Genomic DNA, 19,707 nt, shown 5'->3' on the forward strand with positions numbered 1-19,707 from the left:
TCTCTATAGCTTATTTGTACATAGATGTTTCCATGCTGTCCCTTCCATTAGACTATGGCTCCTTGAAAGCAGGAACTGCCTTTTGCATAGCATTTAACATAAAGCCTGGCACATAGTAGGCACTTAATTAACATTCATTGACTGACCTGTATCTGTAGATTTACAAAGTGCTGAGAATTGCCTGGTGCTACTATTGTTCCTCTTTTGCACATGAGGAAACCAGTTGAGAGAAGTTAACAGACTTTACTGGAATCACATAGTTAATAAGTACAGCAGCTAAGATTCAAACTGAGGTCTACTGGGCCTAATATGAGCATGATTTCCACTGTACTACCTCCCAAGTTATTACTATCACCGCTTTTTAAAAGTAATAGCTTATGACTCAACAGGAATGTCTACCACAACTGTATCACCCAGACTGCTTACTTAATGTCTCCCTCCAGCACCTCGTGGGTAATTGGGGGCATATGGAAAATTCCAGCTGTGGGACTGGAATTTCAAGGCACATCCTTAAAGCAGACTATACCCCTAAAATATCATGTGTGTTTATGAACCTTGTTAGTAAATATCTTCCTGACCATTTAAGTTGAATGTTGCTTAATTGTGTATCCTTTCTCAAGAGCTCTTGGCTCTGCAAGAACATAAGATCATAGGCTATTAGAATTGGAAAGGGCCTCAGAACATATCAACTCAATCCTATAACTGATTGATAATCCTCAATATAAAGACAATGATTATTACAATACCAATAACAACAACATAAAATAATAATAATAATAAAATTTATATTGTGCTTTGAAATTTGCAAAGTACTTAACTCATTTCATCCTTGTAATAACCCTGTGAGATAAATTACTCTTACCACCTTTCTACAGATGAGGAAATTGAGGCCAAGAGATGTTGTGACTTGCCTAAAGTCACAGCCCCTCAAGATCAAAGAGTCAAAATTTGAAACTAGATCTCACTTCTTGACATCAAGCTCAACATTCTATTCCCTGTGCCATAAAGTCCTCCTGTGACAGAGAGTTCACTATCTCTTGAGGTATCCTGGTTCTTCCTTCTCAGGATAGTCTAATTGTTAGTAACTTCCATTATAACAGAGCTCCTGAATGTTATCTTCAATTATATTCCACAATTATTAAGTACCTACTAAATGATAGGTGCAGGGCTTTCTGTAGTCTAAGATCACAAATATTTGTGCAGTTTGTTTATCTACTTTGGTTACATACTTAAGACTGAAATGCAAAAACCAAAATTGCTAAATTGTAATATGCAATTAAATTATAAAGTAATCAATCTGCTTTCCTTTCTGCATAATCAATAAAAGGCTAGTATGAATATACTCTGTCATGGCCAGAAATACACACCTGTGCATGAGTGTCTTTGTGTGTGTGTGTGTGTGTGTGTGTGTAGTGTTTTCATGTACCAAGGTGAAAAGACTTCAAGTATGTGCCCAATGATGAACTGTATATTGATCATATACAGACTTAATAAATTGAGACTTATTACCAGATTGACCACATGTTTCATTAAATTATTTTGGTCGCTGAAGTTTTTGAAAACACCTATTAAGTCATAGAAGGACTACAATATACAGAAGTAGAAGGGATATTCATGCCAATTCAATGAAAGGTTCTTGTTACTGTACATGTGTTTCCTTCATGGCATTGATTAGTGGATTATTTTTACTTAGTGAAAGTTTGTAGACTTTGGTCTACAAATAATTTTCTCTAGTCCACAAAAGTTTTCTACAATTAGAGCTTTAATAAGTGGGTAAACGAGAACATTATTTTTAGTAAGCAAATATCTATAGGTATATTATCAACTTGGTGCATACCGTTATTTATATGATTTTTTTTATCTTTTTGGCTCAGAATTAGGGAATTAGGGAAGAATAATTCTTCCCTTTTCCCTGAAGAACAGAACTGGGCTGCCTCTACTCTGGAACTTGTGCTAGACAGAGAAGGTAAGGAATCAGTGGAAGTCACAAATAATTTTTCTGAATGTTGCCCATTCTGAATGTTGCCCAGAAAATTCTGATTGACAGATATGCTTGATTAAGGATAGAGGATGAACTATGCAATATTACCTGTGATTAATATGAATAAAATTTATATTATTGGAAATCTTTACAGAATGCATAAGCAAGAATGAATTAAGGCTGCTATTCAGGTTTCATGTTTTGAAAAGGCAATAAATTCTTTAGATAATATTAGAACAACTGGGTGATGCATTAGATAGAGTGCCAGGCCTGGTATAAAAAAAAAAGATCTGAGTTAAAATTCAGCCTCATACATTTATTAGCTGTGTGACCCTGGGCAAGTCACTTAAACAGGTTTTGCTCAGTTTCCTCATCTGTAAAATCTGTAAAAAAGAAAATGGCCAATCACTTCAGTATCTTTTCCAAGAAAGACTCAAATGGGGTCACAAAGAGTTGGACACACCTGAAATGACTGAACAACAACAAAAATATCAGTAGTAGAAGAAAACCCACAATTCATGATGGTATTTGAAGATGTAACAATTCTGAATGATGAGGAATAAAAAATATACCATCATGGAAGAGTAGGTGATTTTTATCATAGAACAATATTCAAATCTGGCTTCAGGAAAAACTATGAACTAGAAGGTCCTTTCGTTTCCCTTTTTGAATCCTGTTCTGCCCTTTTGATAACTAACTTCCATCCCTGCCACATAGTCCATCAAGAACTATGGTCATTGCTCTAGACTTTTCCTGACTCTTCTTCCTAAACACAAATTATTTTCTCCTTTAATTCATTCCTTATATATCCTACTAGGTGACTAAGATGATAAATGATAAATTAATTCTGACCTAAGGTACTGTTTCCTTTTTATTTTCTGGAAAACGTCGCCACTTTAACATTAGCCTTAAATATCTAAACACAAAGTATGGGCAATACATACCCACAAGGACAATGGGAAAGATGCTTTTATACTGGAAGAACTAGAGGCCCTGAAATCTCATGGTATAGATTTCTGTCTAATCTACCTGTGCACAAGGTTAGACATGGTACTAACCATCTCCCCCATTTTCTTTCTTCTTCAAAATCTCTAATTTTTTTTTTCTTCAGTACACAATTTAATACTTTCTCTTTTTCACCTCCTTTTTGTGTTCTCATTCTCCACCCTTCAACTAGCCTGGGACTCATTTGGGTGCCACTGTTCAGTGCTTTGAGAATAGTATACTTTGATAAGTCTGAGGATATAGGATTTTTTTTTTTTAGTGTAATGCTATCTCCAATGTAGGAGCTTAATAAATGTTTGTTCCTTCTTTCCTTCACTTCCTTTCTTTGCAGATTGCAAATCATATCCTCCCATGTATTCTCCACAGAGAGCTGGCTCACACAATATTCTGGGAAAGGAGGCATTTCTCTAAATCTCTTGTCATTACATAGGTACCAATGCAGCACATAGACTATTTGTTACTCTTTGCACTTATTACATGACCAATCCATCTCCTTTTCTAGTCATCTCTCTCTTTTATATCATTCACACCGCCATTCATGTGTAGTGTATTGATGATGATGTATGTTGCAGCCTATTCATACTCACCATTCATCTCTCCCTTGCCCTTTGGATGACCTGCATTTTTAATTCCTGGGAAATTTGATACTCCATGATTCATAGGCATATGGCATCACTGAAAGAATATTGCTCTTAAAAAAGAGGGTTTTTTGTTTCAGGGAAAAACTGGAGTTAGCTGTGCAATTTCCAAAATGCAATCCAGACTGTTTTGCACATAGCAAGATGCTTAATAAATCTTCTATAAGATTGAAATTGGTGAAGAAAATCATACTTAATAGAGAAGTAGTAGACTTGAATCAATAAATCCTTTGCCAAAGTCTTGGATCAGAGATATGATCTTAGCCTAATCACATCAGGGAGTGAAGAAGAAGATTAATTTTGTCCTACTTACTTCAGCTTCAAACATAGCAATCATTTCTAAGTGTCATTCCTCAATTTCCTTTAGGAATTATTGTCTTCTACTGTGTTTGACCCAGCATAAAATTAAGCTATCACATAAATCTTGCTGGTATATCTTGGTCTCTCTGCCTTCTTATTTTCTATTATACTGTATATAGCATGCTCACATAGTGTCACCTGTTTAGAGAACTGAAAATTGCGATAACTTCCTTCTGATACCTTAACCAGGCATTGGAATCATTCATCATATTGATCAATGGTAGATTTTTGTTGTGGTTATTGTTAACAAAAAGCCACAGAGAAAAAAAATAGTCCAGAATTTCAAGAGTGTCCATGACACATTATTCTAAGTGAATTTATTTCAGGGAGGTAGACCTTGCATTAAGAGATTGAATGTCCTGGTTAAAGGATGAAAAAACGTTGGGGAGAGTACTGTGTCAGAAAAGAAATGAGTTCTGAAGCAAGTAGAAAAGCTGGCATAATCCTGGACAATGTGAGCAGGGATCTTGCATTCCATATCTCTGCTCCTTGGTCCCTGAAGTCAGCACCCTTATGGGGCCATCTCCAGTTGTCCTGCTCTATATCTGGCCACTGGGACCCCGAAGGCTCCAAGGGAGAAAATGAGGCTGGTGACTCTGCACAGCCCTGCCTCACTTAAATCCAATTCACTTGCAAGTCATGGCATCATCTGATATCATGGTCTTCTTTGAGTATGCAGGATAAACCACAACCTGTGAGCAGTCTCAGCTGCCTCACTGGGGACCCAAGTGGCCAGTTTCAGTTGGCCAACTCAATCCTCCTCTCCTTTCCCCAATGGGGTGTCATGCTCTTATCTGAGGGTGCTCTGCCCAAAGAAAGGTGAATTTTGAAGACTGAAAACTAGCTAGATATCTTGGGGTTTACTGGTTAGATTTCTTTCTTAAAGATCATGCCTTACACCTAATTCACTCAAGCTTTCATTGATTGGCCAACAATAGGTTGCTACCTAAGCACCACTTAATGGTTATTGTTTGGGCCCAGATGTCTCAGAGTGAGTGTTAAATAGTAATTGCTTTTCTTTTGGCCAGAAACACTGATGGTCTTCCCCTCTCAGTCTGATCTTTTTTTTTTTTTTGGATTAAAGGGCCATCCCTTGGCTCACTTTTTAGACAGCTCTAATCACTAAATGGGTGTTGTCTCAGTCAAAGTGAAAACTCAGAAACACCTTAGCTTAAAAAGGTCAAGGTCTCTCACTGCATTCTGGGCCATCTCCAGTTGTCCTGATCTATATCTTGCCACTGGACCCAGATGGCTCCAAAGGAGAAAGTGAGGCTTTGCACAGGCCTGCCTCACTTAAATCCAATTCATTTGCAAGTCATGGCATCACCTCCCTAATGTCATAGTCCTCTTCAAGAATGAAGGATGAAAGAAGGACAAACCACAGTACACTTAGGCTATTTGGATCTCTGCCTCTTGTTTATTCTTTTGAACTTTGGCCTGTACGTTCATTTCTTTCTTCTCTTAGCTTTCATAAAGGAGTAGAAATTGACAAGATGGTGCTAAGACTAAATGGACCAATGATATCCCAAAGGAGCAAGGAATATTCTAGAAGGAACAGAAGTTTTAGGATATTCTGTATTCAGAAGGCCCACCTATTTTCTATTTGTTTTAGTATAAGGGAAATTATGAGCTCACTTTTTAAGATTCAGGGGCCTCCCAGGCACCGCTTGATGGTATTTTGAGTTTCATTCTCTTTTTGGACTTTATAAAAGGTTCTTTTTTACAGGATGTGCTGCAAAGACATGGTATTTGGGTGGAAAGATGCACTTGGTTTGTTAGATGGCATTTTGCTTGTCTAGTGAAACTATGTAAGTAATGACTAAGGCATGCACTGTGCCTTTTTCTTTAACCAGGGAGATACACACACACACACACACACACACACACACATATTTTTTTAAATATTACTGCATATATATGTTATTCAATGATGTAATGAAAAAATCTGTTGTAAACTCTCCATCCAAAAGGCAAGGTTAAGACTGCTTTGGGAATTTTCACTCCAAATATTCTGAATCTTTTGTGAATAAAAATCCCAGCCTAACTATTGCATTTAGTTAATTTTTTTTTTTACTTAAAAGAATCTTCTCCATGCATGAGACTGAAGCCTCATTACTCAGAAAAAACAGAAGATTTTTATTCTCTCCCAGCATTCTATTCTAATGACTCCCATAAAATACAAAATAAATTCAAGACAAATAAAATGAACAGTGGGAGGTCCAAAGAGGTGGCTGGAAACCAGCTAACTTGGAGGCAGCAAGTTAAGTTCTTTTACTTGTTTGAGCCTGCTAAGTCAAGAAGCAATTTTCCATCACAGATGAATGGCCCTGCAATTATTTTTATGTGTTTATAGGTCTGAAACCAGTATAGTTTACATAGGAACTACACAGTTTGGGTTAGGGATGAAAAATCAAAATGTCAAATGACACTAAAAGTGGTCTACACAGCTGTAATTATCATGATGATTCAGACAAAATTCCTTTCTTATGCTTAAATCACCTAGATAACTAAAACCAAAGAGCAGCTGGACTTAAGTGATCCCAGATACTTCTCAGACATTCAGTGGCAACTCTACCAGTTGTTTGTAGGTGATATATACATACATACACATATACACACAACACATATAAACATATACATATATACACACAACTCATATATACATACACACACACATATATTCCTGGCTTATCTTTTTCTATTTAAGAAATGACTTTTATATTAATAGTAGAGTTACTAATTCTCATCCTCCCAAATAGAGCAAAATGGTATATGGGATCTGATTACTTTTGTAATTTAAAAGAAACCGTTTAAAATCTATGGCAAATTGGATAGTGTACATAATTTTCAATGGCTCCCCATTGGATTGAAATATATCCAAACACTAGAGCCTGCTATTTAAGTTCCTTTACAATTGGCCCTCAAACTGTCCAATTTACGTTCTACTCATTACTCATTACCTACATAAACCCTCTGTACATATGAAATGGTCAGCTCCTCCTGACCCAAATGTGGCATGTATATTACTATACCCATAGCTTTGCTTATGCTATTCTCCCTGCCTGTATTACCTATATGCTACCTATTTTTTCAGGTCCAGCTTATCATGCTTCTTGCATAAATGTTCTTTAATGGACCTAGACATAGTCATATACATAAGAGGTTTAAATGTTCATGATTACTGATGACAATCCTGTATAGAAAGGCTTTCTTAGGCATGATCCTCCTTCTTCATATAGTAATAGTAAAGCATAACTGGAATGCCTGTGAAAGCTTTCTATCTGAACCCTCAGTCATAAGGGAAGGGGATAATGTGAATTCAAAAAACAAAAATGAATTCATTAAACTTACATTAATTAAGTACCTCCTGTGTAAATGGCACTGTGCTTGGCACTGGGGGGATACACGGTTTAAATAAAACATAACCCTTGAAATTATAAAGTTTGCAGGCCAACAGAGGAATAAGATACAAGTAGAAATAATTATAATACACAATATTGCATAATTGCTTTATAAAAGTTGCTAAGCAAATTGTTAATATATGTATGAGGAGCAATAGGCAATAACGTGCAAGCAAAGGTATGGAGGTGGGTAGCACACTGTGTGTTCAAAGCCTGGAGTGTAATTCATTTTGACTGGATCATAGAGAACCAGAAAGAAAATTAATATAAGAGAATGCTGGAGAAGTAGGTTGCTGTATGGTGTAGAGGGACCTGAATACCAGGCAGAGAAGTTTGGATGAATACCCCTTAGGCAACAGGAGGCTCCTACAGAATTTTGAACAGAGGTATGATAATACCCAGATTTCTGAATAATAAAAAAATTATTCTGGTGATTTCATGAGGGATGAATTTTTGGGGGAAAATTAGACCTGTAAGGAAGATAGTACAAAAGTCCCGGTGTGAATAATGAGGCACTATGCTGGGGTGTTGTCAGTGGAAATAGAGAAAAGAAGACTAATATGAGAGGCATGAAAATGACAGGATTGGCATGAAACATGAGGGAGAAGGAAGAATAAAAATAACCCTAAAGTCATTAGCATGGGAAATAGTGGCACCACTGACAGAAGAGATTGAAATGGAGGGAGATAAGTTCAGTTTTTGGAATGTTGAGTTTGAGGGGCAGAAAGGACAATTGGGAAGAGGTAACTTACAAGTTGGAGGAGGAGCTCAGAAGAGAAGTCACAACTAGTGACAGAGTTTTGAGAGTCATTTGTATAGAAGCTGAAACTGTAGGGTAAAAAATGAGATTTAGCTAGAGAGAGAGCATAAAGAGAAAAGACCAGGGCTAAGACCAGATGAGAAATTCAGGTAGAGGATGAAGATCCATTGAAGAAGACAGAAAGAGCAGTTAGAAGAGTAAGGGAGAAGAGAGTGTGATGTAACTGTAATAAATGTGAGAGAATGTGTTTAGAATTAAGTAGGTGGTTAACAATGTCAAAAGAGATCAAGGAGAATGAGAACTCAGAAAATGGACTTTGGATTTAGTGATTAGGAATTCATTGTGATCTTGGGAATAAGTTTTGGTAAAATGTTTGGGGAGAACTCTGTGTGGGGTTGATGGAGGGAAGGAGTAAGTTGGTAGTGAGATAGCCATGAAGAGGAAGGTAGGTAGCAAGAGAAAAAAAAAATGTTTCTAGCAGAAGCTATGGGAAATGAGTTAAGGAGTCAATAAATCTAAATTAGAAGAATTATTGAGCAGCAGCAAAGGTCCAACTGAAGTTATGTATCATAAATTTATAGAGGGAGTTAGCTAACTTTCATTTGCCTAGAGCAGAAGTTGAGAAATTCTATTTTGATGGCTACACTGGCACGATAATTCATAGGTCAGAGTGGAACAAGGGATTCTAGGGTAGTTGTTAATTAAACTAATATTTTATTACCTATATAATTAACCATAAGCTCAAGATTGCAAATGAACTAAAGCGAAGCCAGAGTTAGGGAGATAGACTGGGAGAATGGAAGTCAACCAAGGGATAGGAAACCAAATAAAGAAAAAAAATTGTTCAGTGTGATTGAGGATGTGGAACAGGCAGAAGGATAGGAGGCTACGGTCTAGGTTCCAGATACTAGATGTTTGAAACTGTATAGAAAACATACTTTATGGAACTGAGGAGGCTGAAGAATTGAGAAGTTAAATTTTAGAAGGGTTATTAACACTTTTGAGATATTAATTTCAAAAGGCTAATGCAACACTAGAAAAAAAAAAACCTGAAAAAGTACAGCCAATCTGAGACCTTTTCATCCTCTCAGCATTTGCCTTTTCTGCCTTTTTTGAAGGTACTTAATATCTCATCCAGGTGTTATAAATAGTGGTGGCTGGCTGTTGTCCTTTATACCTGAAGAAGACCAGAATGACATCACTACTTTGGGGTCAAGGTACAGTGTGTCTGACTGTGGCTGATCAGACCATCCTTGTATCTCTTCTAACTTTTGTGAGTCCTCCATAAAATAGTCTTTTAGGCAAATGTAGGTTTGGAATTCAGCTAATGTGTCCAGACCATCAGAGTTGTGCTCTCTGCAGTAGAATTTAAATGCTTAACAGTTAAGCTGGAGAAAGGATCCCAGTGTCCAGTACCTCTATAAATAGTATAAATAGTAAAGACTGTGCCTCAGCACCATTTCCTCAGGCAATAGTAGCTTTGGCCAGGTTTCATAAATTATTATAATCTGCCTAGCTCAGAATAGTTCCCCAGGCCCTTGCTATTACCTAATGATTTTAAGATCATAGATTTAGAGCTTGAAGGGATTTCAGAGCCATCTAATCCAAACTCCTTCACTTCACAAATGGGGAACCTGAGGTACAGAGAGGTTAAATGACTTGTCCGGGATTACACAGTTAGTAAATATCAGAAGTGGAATCTGAACCCAGGACTTCCATGTTAAGTCCAGAACTCTATTCACTATGTTATGCAGCTTTTCTAAAAAAAAAAAAAAAAAAAACATAGATCAGTAGTTCCCCCTTCAAAGTTTCACCATTTTACTGGGAACACATAGGCAAAACATAGCTTCCTAGACACAGAACCAACTGGGTAGAGATTAAGCCATAACCTACCACACAACTAGACAGTAGGGGATGCTCTCAACATTGTAAGTGAGGAAGATTCCTGATAGCCTGTGGAGCCAACATTTTCTTTAACAACAACCTGCCTTGCCAGAGCAGAGGTGAGTGAGTGGCTGATTGAACATTAGGGTTATTGTTGTCATGGGATGGGAAGAGTCACTTGATGAAGACTCAGTTCAGCTGTATGATTATAATTGGATCTCTTTTCCCATCTCATCCCATAATGGCATAAATCCCTCTTGTTGTGTGTTTTACAGCCTCCTCCACATATTCATGTAGAGAAATTTATGTGTATCGATAGGAAGGGAGATAGGCATTTATTAAGGGCATACTATATGGTAGGCAATGTGCTAAGCACTTTACATATATTATTTCATTTGCTCCTCACAATAACCCTGGGAAGTAAGTACTGTTATTCTGCCCAATTTACAGTTTAGGAAAGTGAGGCAGACAGAGGTTAAATAACTTGTTCAGGGCCACACAGCTATTAAGTTTCTGAGGTTATATTTGAAATCAAGTCTTCCTGCCTTCCTAACAATGCTTTATTTACTGTGCCACCCAGCTGCCTTTTGGGTAGGTGAGTGGGTATACAACTGGCAACCCTTTTACCCTTTTCCCTGGTCATCCAAAGGCTTCATGATTTCTTCTCCTTTTCTCTACTTAAAAACAAAACAAACAAAAAACAAGAACAGAATTTGTTCTTGGATCCTTCATTCTAGAGTATAAACAGGTAATCAAGACATAAGATGTTATCCCTCTCAGGAATTAATTTAAAGTGATTTTTAAACTCTATTCTTTAATATAACTCTAAAGGGGGAGGACAATACCTAGAGGCCTATCGCTGACATGATACTATAATGGTAATTGCATTTTCCACCTATGGTCAACACTAGACTTACCCAATATAACTAGGAGAAAGATGTAGGATAGAGGGACAGTAAAACCAGGAACATAATTTTATAGTCTTTACACTTCAATGTGCTCCTGGCTTCATTCGCTGTTGGCTTCAACCAACTAGGGAACTGTGCTACTACTAGTGGTTGAATGCACCAGGTTGGGTGTATATATGGAGACAGTGTGTCTGAGGCTAATGAAGCAATGTCAGGAAATTCTGAATGGAGGAGGATGCTTTTGTTCAAGTCTCAAACTTTAAGTTTGTACCATCCTTTCTTATATTGCAATCAAAAGCTTCAAGAATGAAATAACTTTTGCAGAAACTCAATGGTACAACCACTGAGAAAATTAAAGGTCTTGCTTATGATAATGGAAGTAGGAAAAGTATTTTTAAAACCCATGCATCTATATGATCATCCTTTAAACATCCATGTCTATCCTCAGGAAAGAAAGATGCAGTGGCTTCATCTTTTTCTCTCCTTTCTATTTGTGCCATTTAGAAATAAGTGCCTAACATAACTACGGCCATCAGGTGGCACAGTGGATGGAGTGACAGACCAGAAGTCAAGAAGACTCATCTTCCTGAGTTCAAATCTGACCTCAGCACTTCCTAGCTGTATGACCCTAGGCAAGTCACTTAACTCTGTTTGCTTCTGTTCCTCATCTGTAAAAATGAGCTGGAGAAGGAAATGGTAAACCACTCCAGCATCTTTGCTAAGAAAATTCCAAATGAGTCATGAAGATTTGGACATGACTGAAAAACAACTGAACAGCAACATAAATATTGTACATAATAATTAGGGTTATGGTTATTGGTATTTTGGAAAGAGTACAAGATTTAGATTTAAAAATCTTAGTTCATATCTTAGCTCTTCCACTGACAACCAGTATAATCTTGGGCAATTTAACTGGGCTTCAATGTCATCCTCTGTGAAATGAAAGGGTTAGAGTACATTAAATGATTTTTCAGGTTCCATCTTGCTCTAAATAGATGATCCTCCATGAAAGTCCTTGTTGTGACATGAATTTGATCCTGAGTTCCTAAAGGTTGTGCTAGAGAAATGTACAATCTCTGACTTGTCTGTCAAAATCAGAAGGGCTTTGAGTCCCAGTGTGATAAAGTAGGAAGAATACTGGATTCACAATTAGAAGACTTGTATTCAAATATTGGCATTGTTATTTACATTCTCTGGGGACTTAGAGTTGTCACTTAACATTTTTGTCCAATTATCTTCATCTGTAAAATTAAGGAATTGGACTCATATTGTCATTCAGTTGTTTCAATCGTGTCTGACTCTTCATGATCTCATTTGGGGTTTTCTTGGCAAAGATACTGGAGTGGTTTAACCTTTCCTTCTCCAGCTCATTTTACAGATGAGAAAATTGAAGCAAACATTGTTAAGTGACTTGCTTAGGATCACACATCTAGCATATTTCTGAGTCTGAATTTTAGCTTAGGTCTTCCCGACTCCAGTCCCAGTGCCCCAGACACTGCATCACCTAGCTGGAATGTAGGAATTGGACTACATGATCTGATAAGGTCCCTTCTTGTCATAGGCACAGTATGCCATGAACATGGCCATTAATCTTCCCCTTCCTATTAGGGGAAGTAAGTGGATACATAGGGTGCCAACACATCTGGTACAACCTTTTAGTCACACCTATGTTTCTAGCTTTAATTCTATGAGTATTGGCCCAATGATGATTTGTGTGTCTCTTATTTGTGAACCAATCTAGTTAGGTAGAGAGAGGTTTTTCATTAGCTATTGTGCCACTGAGTGGTGAATTGTTTAGACTAGAACAATGCATGAAGATCCTTAGAAGGTGTAGCAGGGTTGTGACCTGTGTCAGTGGAATGAAATAATGACAAATGCTGACAAATTCAGAGATCATTAAAATAAAACAAAAGTAGTATTATCATTTTCAGTCTTGCTTATGCTATTAGATTATACATCTCTTGAGGTCAGGGATAGTGTTTTAGTCAATGTATCTTTCAGTACCAGGCATAGCAACATAGGTAGGTAGGCATAATAGGTCAGTGTTAGTTGAATTGAATGTCTGTACATTATGACTATAACCCTTGCACAAAACTTGATATAATTGTGGGCAAAACTATCCTACTGGAAAAAAAAAAGGGCCACTGAAGTAGTGACTATGAAAATTTGTTCAGCGGACATAGGGAAACAGACACGTATTTTGTTACAACCATGGCCTGGATACACAGAAGTGATGACAGTGCCAAGAAGAAGAATCTAGAGTGGGTGTATAATAGACTGATTTCCAAGGACTCATCTTCAGAAAAAGGAGATGAAGCTAGGGAAGGAGGCTTGGATTCAAAAAACAGATGAACTCATCATTGGTCTCTTATAGATCTGCAGTACTCCCTATGGACCCATAGGACTCCAAGCAGAGGTAAAGGTAGAGATAAAAATATGAAACTCACTGCTGTCCTGGACAGTGATTGCAAGTGATCACTATGTTGCCACAATTCTATGGAAATATATGAAAAAAAATTTTACAGCCTGGGCTAAGACTTGTTAGATTGAATGATAAAGAACACCTGTATCTGGGGAAAAAGCAGAGCAAACTTGAAGTTCTCTAAGGAAGTTGTTGGAGTCAACGGATGGTGAGTACCATGTCCAGACCCATCCACACTAACTGAAGTGTTAGCATTTAAAGGAACCAGTTATAAACTATTCAAAACACTACCAGGATACTTCAAGTAACAACATCAGACTTGAATGTTTTGACCACTCACACAGGATGTTTAGAAGCATATATGAGGAGAGAGGCAAGTGTTTGTAATGAACATTACCAGAGCTCTGGCTTTTCAAATTCATAAGTAAATACAGAAAAAAAAATTAACTTTGGTCACTTCCCTATATTAGAAGAATTACTGAGCAAAAGTCCAGAGCTAGAGGACAATTGTGTATGAGAGTTATTAAAATACCTATACACTTTGACCCAACAATACCACTGCTTGGTCTGTTTTCAAGATGTTTAGGGAAAAAAGGAAAAGAACCTTTATGTTCTAAAATGTTTAGCACAATCACCTACCAAATTACTATATATTACTGGACAGGGAAGAAAAATTTAGATACAGATACATTTTTGCAAAGGACACATGACATTGTAGCTATGGTGACACCTTAGGTAAAAAGTGAAGGTTATAGTTTGACATTTAGGAATCTGGGCCATAATCAATGGAAGAGCAGCTAAGATCTTCAGACTTCCACTAGATTGCATGACTGTAGTGTATATGACCTGCTTTTCATTAAACCAACTCTCCCTCAGTTATCTGTGGGTGACTGGTGGTGAGATCAGATGGCTGATGAAGGGACCATGAGAAATGATAAAAGTCAAGAAGCAAGGGTGTGATGCTAAATGACTTAAGGTACACTCAGCAGAAAGGACCTTGCTTTTGAGATAATGATAGAAGTAGGAACTATGCAACAGAGTGTTATACTGGATAACAACTAATCCCACACACGGTAGCAGGATACAAGTTTTTCATATGGCCATGGGAACCCTAGGTGTTAATAGACAGAGAGAACCATAGCATTTAGTAAGAAATCTATTTTATTAGCCCAAAATAGCAGCAGATGTCACTTTAAAAAGTGTGAGAATTTTGCTCAATATGCATACAAAGAAAGAGCTACCAATTTGTCCTTCATATTTGAAGAATATAATCATTAATAAAGCTTTGGAACTTGTCTGCATTGACTTTATCTCTGGGAGGAGATCTTAAAAACATTCCACATCTTAGTAGTGACATCATGTCATTGGGTATGCACATAATGCCCAACTGGAGAAGAGATAACCTTCATGTCTGCGAAAGTGTTTGAGAGAAGACTTTCTGAGAGTACAATAGATTTTCTACTAATACCCATTATGGCCAAGGTAGAGACTTTGAGAACAAAGTACTAGCAATGGCAGATATCTAGAAATCTAGGATTACATCTTACCTTCCATAAGGTAATCCTTATTCTGATCTTTTCAATCATACATTACTGATCATGTTAGGAACAGTGAGAACACTATTCTCAATGAAGTCACCATGTGACACTAATGACACATGAAACAATTCCATCAGGAGAAGTGCTCCAGGCTTTATGCCATGTTTGTTTATGTTTTTTAGAGATCCTTGATAACCAAATGACTTGTGCTTTGGGGTCTCAGCAAATGGAGGTGCTCATTAACTAGTATATCTCTCAGTTGAAAAAGATGCTAAAAGAAACAAACCTCTGATAGAAATAATGGTGAGATGATGCCCTAGTTCATTTTCAAGACTATCATCAAGTAGACAGAGGAACTGAGGTGTTTAAGGGACACATAAATTAGGGATTAAAAAGGAATGATTCTATATCATGGTGTGGAGAGATACAGTAACTTGACTATTTATAGAACAGCCCAAGAGAGTAATGAGAACCCTGTATAGACAATTCATGGCAACCAACTATTGCTCTCAAAGGAGAGTTAATTGGATAGCAGGAAGGAAAGTGGACACAATTCAGCAGACTATGATTAAAAAGACCACCTAAAAGTTGGATAAAGACTGTCTGAACATAACTCTGGCTCAGAAAATGATGTTTTAGTGAAGAAAATATTTTTTGTCCTGTATCCCAACAATCTTGCCTCAAATCAAGAGAACCCTCAGTTTAGCCAAGAAAGGGGTAGGGGAAAAGGATTTAATCCCAAAATAGTACCTTCATGATTAGAATTTCAGCTTCAGAAAATCCTATTCAACTAAGGTAATTCACAGAACATATAAATGTTGATATTCAGTTTGGACTTTCCACATCTTCAAATTTAGGAATGCAGAGCTGTAGGTTAGATAATATGATCCATTGACAAATCCTTTAGTTTATGTATAAGGAATAAAGATCAGCAGGTCTAAAAAGAGCTAGGTCTATGAGACTTGCAGTGTGGCTAACCTATGATACTACTGATGAAACTGGAACCGTGGTCACACATGTAGTCAGGCAATAATATTAACATTTGTCTGTTTCTTTCAAGTAGTTGCATATACATACACATACATATACACACACACACTTCACACCAAATGTGCTAGTCCTTCTTGAACACCCTATATATCCCAACCTTTTTCAGGGCTGCCCCTCCACCTTTGGTTTCTATCTGGCACTGAACTCACACCTATGCCTCCATGAAACTCTAGCATCTGCAGTGGCCACACCTCAGTAAACTATCTCAGTAGGTGTGCTAAGCCATTTTTAGGGTAACCAATGGTTCTCAAACACATTGGTGAGTTAGGGTGATGTCTACCCCAAGCATGTGAAGACTTCTCTTGGCAGAATGGACAAATGAGAACAATTTGTTCCAATGGCTATGACGGCAATTAAAGCAGGTGCTGTGGAGCATTTAGAGCTTGGTCACACATCAAAGACATCAAGGTCATCCATTGCATCTCAAGCCATCACCAGTCATCTTGCCTTTTGTCTTGTCACTGCACTTTGATGACTGAGGCTGATGACTTTCTGCAACTGCCTCCCTTAAATCCAATTCATGCATGAGTCAAGATGTCACCCCATAATGTCATTGATCCTCCTTGAGAATTAAGGACAAAAAACTAACAAACATATATTCATGCATATGCACATATACATATGTGTTCTGTTTCTATTTTATTATTTTACTGTTTATTTTGATTTGCTTATGAAACAGGTAGGTAGTATAGTAGATAGACTGCTGTACTTGGAATCAGGGAGATATGAGTTCAGATCCTGCCTCTGATATTTGCTTAGCTGTGTGACCCTAGGCAAGTCATTTAACTTGACTCAGCCTCAATTTTCTCATCTGTAAAATGGAGATGACATAACCTATCTCACAGGGTTGTTGTGAGGATCATGCTTTGAAAACTTTAAAGTGTAGCTATAACAATTATACTAACACTTATTTGCCAGGCATTGTTTTGCTGTTTGTATTATTCTGATGCTTAGAAGAGTTTGTTATTTTGTAAATATTGTTGTTTTTTAATAGTTTTGCATTGTTTCTTTGCTGTTTATATATATTTCCTTGTATACCATTGATAAGTATGTACTATCTTGAAATGTGGATATAATTGTATGTAAGAGATTTAGACAGAAAGTTAAAATAAGGTGTTAGAGCAAAATTCATTATGCCTCTAGTAGAGAAAAAAAAGAGGTAGCAAGTATTATTTTAGACAAGGCAACAACACAAAAGACTTAATAGGGAAAAAAAGGGAAATTATATTTTGCTGAAAGGAAACATAAATAATGAATTTATTTAAATTCTTAACTTATATAAATCCAATGGCATAGTTTATAAACATTTAAAAAGAAAAATAAATTAATTATGAGGAAAAAGAAACAATAAGAATATAATAATAGGGGGCATCCCTAGATAAATCTAACAAACATAAATAAGAAAGAAGGTAGGTGATGGACTTAGAGTGTGGAATAAGACATGCACACACATATGTATGTATGCATGTAAATATGTGTATGTGTGTACAACAATTGGGAGATTTGTTTTGCTTAACTGATATTTGTCACAAGAAATTTTCTTTTTTTTATTTTTAATGCAATGAGAGAGAAAAAATAGATTTCTGTTGATTTAAAAAAAGTAAAGAAATAGAGAGATGCTACAGATATGAAATGCTTCATGAGCTTTAAGGTGAGATCACTGCATTATTAGTTTTATTTAACTGTTTTACTTTGTTAGAAGAGATTTCACAAAGTGGGAGTAATCTGTAAATATTTATAATGTAAAAAAACCCAAAACATATCAATAAAATTGAGGGGGGGGGAGAAAAAAAGGAATTCCTGAGTTTAAAATCAGCCTCTGACACTTATTAGATGTATGACCCTGTGCAAATCACTTAACCTTTTTTTGCCTCAGTTTCCTCATCTCTACAAAGGTACCTAGATCCCAGAGTTGTTGTGAGGATAAAATAAGGCAATATTTGTAGAACATTTTATAAACCTTAAAGTGTTATATAAATACTAGCTACTATTATTTAAATGCTAGCTATTTTTGATTGGGGTTTCACGAAGTCCAGCGATACTTTAATTATCTCTTGCCTTGTTTTCCAGATCAGCTATTGTTGTTCTTAAATATTCTCTATTTTCTTTTATTTTTTCAAACATTTTATTTTGTTCTAATATTCTTGCTGTCTTGTGGAGACCTTGATTTCTTTATTCAGGGAGTCCATTACTTGAGTAAAGTTTACCACTTTCTCTTAAGCTATTTATTCTCCTGATTCTTTCCTCCAGTGCTTTTATTAATTAGTTTAAAAAATACCTCTTGCTTTACTTCTTCTAGGTGTTCATGTAGTCCAAGACACTACCTCAGGAGTAGGGAATGATTTTTGCCTTGTAGGCTAGATTTTAGGACATCTCTAGAACTATAGTAATTTTATACTGATCTGTATCTTCTTTTCTCTATTGATCTCTCCAACTTCTGTTCCAGAATTGGTGCTTTATGCCAGGGCCAGACTCAGCCACCTACTACACTTTTGGTGGAGTGGTCGCTCCTGCTTTGTCTCAGCATAGGTTCCCATGATGACCTCCACCTACCCTTATTAGCCCCCTTCCTACATCTTTGAGGTTTAGAGTGATAAATTTTTAGAGTCCTCTGTGGCATCTTAGTACAGACATCAGAGCCCCTGGGCACCTGGGTTATTTCAGTTTAATGGTGCTGCACAACATTAATTGCTACTGATCCTAATAGCTTCCAAGATTGCTACTGTGGGCTTCTAACCTCTCTAGGGACTCTGGGGATTTCTGACTACTGAGACTTTTTTTTGAGGGTGGGATCTTCCACTATTGATGATTCTGGATGCTGAGCTCCACATATCTTTTGGACTTTCTGTGAGTGAGCTGGGAAGCTGCCAACTCATCTACTCACACCAATACTGGCTTTGTTGGTGGCCCCCTTTCCTACATCCCCTGGATTTCTAACTCACTTTTTGTGCAGTTCTGGGGTAGGTGGAGTAACTTACTACAGTTTCTCATTGAATTTCTTATTCATCAACTGGTCCAGTATGAATTTAAGGTTTTACTGAAATAGATATGTAAGATTTGGTTGGTTTTCCTCTGATCAGACAGACATCTTGTTCAGAAGTATGGCATCTTTAATACAAGACACAGTCACAGAGACATGTTGTACTAACCAGGAACTCCTGATTCCTTAAGTAAGAGGGTAGGACATACAGTTTACCTGAAGGGATCTAGTTGCATGCTTAATCCCATCATCCCTGTTAGAAAACTGTAAAGAATTAGGAATTTGAGGGAAGACTCACTACACAGTTAATTCTCTGCTTCAAGGAGATATGGTTATAACTCATCTTTATTCTGAATCACCATCATATTTAAACATATACACACATATATACATATATATACATTCTATAGAATAGATGTACCTACATACATATATATTTTGTTGTTATGTGATGATAAACATACCTTTGACAATAAATGACACCAAATTAAATATTTCTCAATTGAACTGAGTTTAAATTTTGTAGATTTCTGAAATTCTTTGTGATGATCTTTGATGAAGCTGTGAAATAAAGAAATAGATTAATGAGATATTTTGGATCTTTGAGAACTGAGGCATTTTACCAGACAATTTAAGTCTCCCAAACAACTTCTTCCTCGAGAAAACAATGTAATCTTGGTGATTATGTAAACTTTCTAAATGAAGAAAGCTAAACATGATAATTAATTTAAAAAATCTCCTTAAGGTCTCAATTGTACAACTATGTCATCTACATTATTA

The sequence above is a fragment of the Vombatus ursinus genome, unplaced genomic scaffold (assembly GCF_900497805.2).
Source record: "Vombatus ursinus unplaced genomic scaffold, bare-nosed wombat genome assembly UNPS02014872.1, whole genome shotgun sequence".
Taxonomy (NCBI): domain Eukaryota; kingdom Metazoa; phylum Chordata; class Mammalia; order Diprotodontia; family Vombatidae; genus Vombatus; species Vombatus ursinus.